Genomic DNA, 7198 nt, shown 5'->3' with positions numbered 1-7198 from the left:
CAGTGTATTTTGTTGATAAATCACACGTGTGAGGTTTAGGCAGATAATGGCAGATAATTTTGATAAACAGCAGCTGTATGGTTGTAATGAATCAGGTTATAAGGGATTAATGATATTTTTGATGATGCTGACAGTAACTTTGTTTGGAATGCGTTTTGGGAATTATTTGACGGTGTTTCCATTTATGTTTGTGTGTTTTAGTGTAAAAGCCCGAGTTAGGGCAAATTTTATTTGACAGTACCAAGTTTTACCGTAACTACCGTTCTCTAATCATCATCTTTGACCATGCATTTTATACATACTTACTTGTGTTAGCTTAGTGTTTTGCATGTGCGGTCTACACGCACCCTTATCTTCCTTCTACCTACATCCTTTGGTCACGCCATCACGTGTGAACGGCTTGACAGATTAAGTTGAAAATTAGAGATTAGGTAGTTTAGACCCGGGAGAAGTACATAGGATGTTTTAATGACATTTTTGTCACCTTCCGGCTACAAAAAGCAGTTATCTTAGGACGCGAGTAAAACCGCGGGAGGAAGCTAGTCTATAATACATAGATATCAAACAATTAAGTCCTGAGTAACGTATATAGTTAATTATTTGCAGCTGCAGGAACTGAATGAATAAATTTTGGATTTATTATTGTTTTCGTTGAAAGATAAGTCGAAATCTTGATTAATTTAAGTAATTGGTTATTTGATTAACACACCTGTAAACACACCTGCTAGCATTGCATGTTATCATAATTTCAACAGCAGTTGGTAAAAGTTATGATTAATAAAAAAAGAACTTTCCTGTTTTCGAACAAGTTTAACAGTTGAAACTTACCGAATAGTTAAGGAAGAGTCTTAAAAAAATTATGAAATGGATCGTTGAATAAATCAGCCACATTGGATAGATCCGCCCTGGCCAACCATTTTGATAATATAAAACAATGAATTATTTCTTTATTTTTGTTTATTTATATGATATTTATTTATATAACTATGTTTCATTACCTAAATCACTATTATAATATGTATAGCTTTCAAGTACCTATGAACTTTCAGATCATATACCTAGAGGTTAAGCCTATAAATAAAAAAGTGCAGATACCTACTTATGTAATTTATAGTCACTAAAAAGCAGAACCAACATTATCTCAGTAAGATAATGCTTAATCAAAAGCTATTCATATAGCCTGACAAATAGCACCCTTTGAATAGTAATAAGACAGCCCCCAAAAACCTACCCTTCACCGCTTCCTAAGTGTTTAAATGGGATGAAAAAGTGGCGCAACAAACGCCACAGCAACAGTAGGTCGGGCACGGCTCTGCGTTGCTAATCATGTTGTACAATTAATGCTTAAAGATAAGTAGAGATAAATCCAAACTATTCCTCGAAGCACTTCTTATTTATTGAGGGGTGAAACTCCTCATGGAGCCTGGGGCCATGGGCCTGGAACCTGGGGTCGGTAGAAGGTGTGGCGGACACTTACCTGCTAAAATCTGCTTTTATGTACCTCTGGTCAAAGGCACAGGTATTGTCAGAGCACTCTTCCACATCTCCGAGAAGTATTGGCCCGCCTGATATTGGAAGCAGGTCCCGTCACCCTCCGAGGTCTTTTTGCAACCATCACTTCTTCGAAAAAGAGGCGATTATAGACGATAGAATATACATATAAGGAGGCCACAACTTTACCCGTCGGAGGTCCAGCCACATTAAAATAACTGCCCTCACGTTCTCTTTTTACAAAAATATAACTTTGTTATCGCGAATTATCTGCCTTGGTTACTATTTTTAAATTAATCGAGATAAAAAAGACAACAAAAGATAGCCCTCACTGAATCATGCTCATAAAGGCGATTTCAGACAAGTTTTCAGGGAATCGAGCTATACACAAGTTATATCAAATATCGCTGTATCAACACTACAAAAACGTGCATATTCCGATAATACTAATGGTGAGTAAAAGTAAGTTACGTCTGTGGCAAACTACACAAAACACTTACACGCTTTTCGAAAATAAAGAGACATAAGAGAATACAAGACATAATAGAGTTAACGATAGAAGCTCAGATCATTCTTTGATCTTAGGATAGAAGCTTCAAAATTTCAAGAGGTGCGAGAGAAATGTTTACACGGAGGGACCTTCAATCGTTACTCAAACGCTCATAAGGAGAGAGACAAACAATTGATAAACGCATAGTAAAGGTACCTACGCGTTGGAAGCGAACTACCAACTTGTCTGTTTGTATTTACATAAAATCGTTTTGAATCTGCAGCACGTGCAGTCACGATTGCATCGACCATTTTCATGCACTCGCTGCACGTGCAGTCGGCAGTTGAAGTCGGCAACTCACTACCAAAATGTGCCTTTAATCTAAATAGGTCATCATCTTCAGAGCCTTTTTTCCAACTGTGTTGTGGTCGGCTTCCAGTCTAACGAACCGCCTGCCTATCTAACCTCCTCAACCCAGTTACCCGGGCAAACCGATAACCCCTTGGTTAGACTGGTGCCAGACTTACTGGCTTCTGAGTACCCGTAACGACTGCCAAGGATGTTCAATGACAGCCGGGACCTACAGTTTAACGTGCCATCGGAAACACAGTCATTGGTGTCCAAAATATACTTAGAAAATGCATAAAAACGTAGGAAACGTGCATTGGTAAGTACTTGCTTGACTAGAATTAATTGTTAAAAGGTTCTTTTAACCTACAGACAGACATGTGTTGCTGGGGAGTTTGTTGCGCCACTTCTTCCCAGCAAAAACACATAGGAAGTGGTGAAGGGTGGGCGTTTTGGGGATTGTCTCTGACGTTCGAAAAGTGCTGTTTTGCAGCCTAATTTGAATACATGACTTTTGATGTTTGAATCTAACCCACGCACTCATACTTGAGAGGTTGGCTCTTTGCCCACTAGGCCAGCACGACTTTTCGTCAAAATTTACTTCACTTTTTAATCTAAATAGGTACGAGTCTGATACCGCTCTTACACTTAATATCGATGATATACGTCGATCGCGATATATCGCCCAAGTGTTCAATTAGTCATCACTTCATCAGTTATCTGGTAAATGTCTATCGTGAGCTAAATTTAATTTTACTGCATTCTTATTCGATAAGAAGATAGAATGAGACTGCAGTAAAATTAAATTTTTGCTGCAGGTTTAATGACCTAAGAAGTGCTGTGTCAGTTTTCTTTGACCCAATTATCATCCTCTAACGTGGAATTGTAACAACAACTACATCCGAGCACTAAGTACACACAACTATTCGGGGACGCCAGCTTTTCGTGCCCTTCCAAGCACTTTGGTGTAACACAGCTAACTTTCAGACTCAGGGTGGCTTTGTGAAAATTTCTTAAGCCCACAAACAAAGCTGTAGCCTACCTCAGAATCAAACCCGGGACACCTTCCACGGCAGTGGCGCCTGAGACCACCACGGTACTCAAATTCTTTAAAATCATCATATTAGCCAATTACCACCCACCGCATTCTTAATTCTGATGTAAGTATTTTATTTTTGTGTGATTTTATTTTTTGTTTCATAGCATATGCTATAATATGTAGTCCTATTGTCATTTGGTTCAAGTTCTGATGATGAATGGTACCTCCGAGAAGGTGATGGCGTAATAAACACATCAATAACCTCTAGACACCGACTTCTAAAGTCATGCCATAGCAAAAGTTCATCGGTATAACATTTTTTGTAAACAACAGCTGCATAGATTCAATGTGGGCTTTTACCTTTTTTATGAGTCACTGGATATCCATATTGGGCGCGCTTTGTAATTATCTTCACCTGTATCAAACTGATAACATGTTTCGTATTTAAATATGCTGGAGGTCTGACACCTCCAACAGTTATTTCCATGCTTCCATGATGTTGCGAGTTGTGCTATTATTTTGTGTAGCAGTGTTGGGTGTGAAAGGACAGACCACACGGGTGTCACAATGTAAGTACTGTAGCTGAAAAAGTTATAAAAATTGTTTAAAACTTTTTCTGGATCTGAAAAAAGCTGGGGTTGAAACATAAAATTATTATTTGAAAAAAAAATCCTCCTCATTAATAAAAAAATTCGAGGAACGGAAAAGACAGAAATGTGCTGAACAATCGCAGTTTTGGGACCTCCTAGCTGGATGAGCAAATGTACCATAGAAAAATCCTGCAACTGAAATTGTAGAACTTCCAACTTCAGAATACAAATATCTTTCCTTTGCTAATAGTTTCTTCAAATAGTTATTACATAATAAGCTCCGATAGAGTATCTTTCAAAGATGCTGCTGAGCTTACCTCATTATAAATCATTTGTTTAATTTGATAAATAATTTATTATGTAACGGTAACATTCAAACTATAGTTACGTCGCCAAAATTAATTCAAAATATGATGAAGCTGTTCATTTTATATTCAAATTGCTGGATTTCCCCCTCTCTCTTTGCGTCAATGGCAGTCACGTATGAAATTATTATTATTTTTTTTTTTTCAATGGGAATCATCAAATGACCTCTCTCACTGTGGTTTAGCAGCGTGAGGGAGTGTCAGACTCTTACTGACTAAAACCTATCATGTTCCTTCTTAAGCCCTTTATGTACCAGAGACTCAGTAACTCTTTCGAACAATCCCGCAGTCCCGGCAATAATTCAATTTTACACACTTTTTATGATAGCCCTTTGAAAACGTTCGACACAATACTATGCGAGTTTAAACTTTATGTTTCAGGCACCGCATACCCTGGGCCCCTGCCCATCAACACATACATCGAGGGATGCATTGACCCCCCCTGTACCCTGGAAAAAGGCCAATATGCAGTCGTCCACATCATTTTCAGAGCACGTCAGTATTTAAAATTTATTACTATTGTTACGTAACGCTCATTCTTTCTCTGCATGAGAAGAGGCCTGTGTACTGCTGTGTGTGTGGGATAATAAAAAGGCTTATGTTGGAAAGGTTTATTTGTTGTATAGGTACCCCACCATCAAAAGTTGATGATTTGACGCTGGTTATCAATACAGTAAAGATTTTAGTATCCCTACAATTGCTTAGTGCCTCCTTCTTATAAATTAATACGATTCGACGCGATAAGTTGGTTTGAAACACTGCCTTCTAGTCGTTTCCCACTTTTTATTGTGATCTCCTCAATACCTAATGTTTTCGCTTCCATTCCTCTCTGTCAGCCGTCATACTAACATTCACTCCTTTCCTTTGCCTTTCTTATTCTGTACCTACCTTCCAGTCAAAATGTAGCAAGTAATATAGGTACCTACGTATATAAAAATTAATGCCACTTTTTGTTGTAATTGTATAACCCAAGTTTAGGTTTTGTTCGGACTATTAAGTGGAAGGTTTATATGAAATTTGAAGTTTATCATAGATCACATTTTTTGTAAAAAAATTGAGAACTTTATACGTAGGTAGCTAAACACGTACCGCAGGCCATTAGCATAATATAGGTAAATAACTATACATAATTATATTTTCAGCTCGAACGATGAGAAATATGAAGACTATGGCTTCAGCATTCCTCCCAATTATCGGTGAACAAACCTACCCGCTTGGACCAAGCGAGCATACCTGCAATTTCCTTGCCAACACTTATTGCCCTATTGTGGAAGGCGAGGTCATTAGATACACACTCAATATGTTTATTGAATTATTCTTCCCACGGGTAAGTTGACAAAGAATGTTTTTTTTTTTTTTGAAAGGTTTACCTGTTTTCTATGTCAAATACAGCCTTAGAATAGGGAGTAGAAGACAACTATTGCATAACATAGAGAACAGGAGAGGAAAAATGATAGGACGTCTTATACGTCACGACTATTTTATAAAAAACATCGTGGAAGGGAAAGTCGAAGGAAAGATTGGAAGGGGCCGTCCAAGGTACAGCTACATCAAGCAAATTAAAGAGAAGGTGAATGTTGTGACGTATAGAGTTGGCGCTAGATAGGCGTAGATGGAAGAAGCTGCACCGACAAGAGCTGGGCTCTTAAATTGAAGAAGAAATACAGCCTTGAATATTGTCACTAATAACCACAGTTTTCTTAACTCATCATCTCCCGAGCCTTTTCCCAACTATCTTTGGGGTCGGCTTCCAGTCTAACCGGACAACCGGACGCAGCAGAGTACCAGTGTTTTTTCTTTTTTTTTCTAATTTATTCATTATTTATGGTTGGTTGTTCAGGGTTGTAGATGAGAACGGTGGCCCCGTGTTGTGTCTTCGAGTACAACTCCGTATCATCGACCCCATCAACAAGCTAGGCTCGGGCAATGCCACCCTTACTGATGTATAACTGATCCAGATTACAGAAGACTATTGACAGCATCTACTTGATTCTGCTAATTTTACTTAAGCGACATACGATTGATATCTAACTAAGATTCAATTACGATTGAAGCATATGTGGCATTACATATTTTTTGTTTTAAATACGTACTTTCCTATAGGGATAGACGAATGGCAAACCAACGGAATGTCAAACCAACCATTGGAAAACGTTTGGTCTTATATCAGTAGCAGGATTCCCGCTTAGGTTGAAACTGCTATTGAGATTCAGTTGATATCCAATTGACACATTATTAAATTAGCAGAATTAAGCCCCAGTTTTCGGAGCAATGATAAGTTCTTATTACTGCAAATGACAAAATTGTGATGATTTTTTTCTGGACATTGTTTTATTTGGAAAACATTTTCGCATGAAATCTACTTTACTAAGTAATAAATTATTATTCAATAAAACAATAAATGTAACGCAACATAATATCTTACTTTCTTCAGCCACCTGTGTACTACTGCTGTGTAGGTAGGTACTGTCCCCATATGTACCTACATCCTTAAACACTGTCCCTAAATATGCATAAATTGCTTTAAGATTAAATATGTAAAGATTGTGCAGGAAGATCAGGCTAGAAGACAAGTGATCCGAGTAGAATGATGTGCCAGTATATTGATTATGTACATTTAGCGAAAACAGATTTAGAAGGTAGGGTTAGAACGTAAATACACTAAGTTCAGTTTTGTAATTAATGTTGGTAAAACAGCCAGACACACCAGTTAGGAATGCATGGTAAAATGTATAATAATTAATCATTCAACCATCATGTCATTAAATTCAGTAATTAAAGAAAACAACACATAACCGTTTAACCAAGGTTGTATTATATTGTAGTTGATAGGAAAGATTATTTTTAATAATAATGCCACTATCTACGATAAAAA

The sequence above is a fragment of the Helicoverpa armigera genome, chromosome 22 (genome assembly GCF_030705265.1).
Source record: "Helicoverpa armigera isolate CAAS_96S chromosome 22, ASM3070526v1, whole genome shotgun sequence".
Classification (NCBI taxonomy): Eukaryota; Metazoa; Arthropoda; class Insecta; order Lepidoptera; family Noctuidae; genus Helicoverpa; species Helicoverpa armigera.
The sequence above is the reverse complement of the archived record's forward strand: the minus strand, read 5'-3'. Positions refer to the sequence as shown.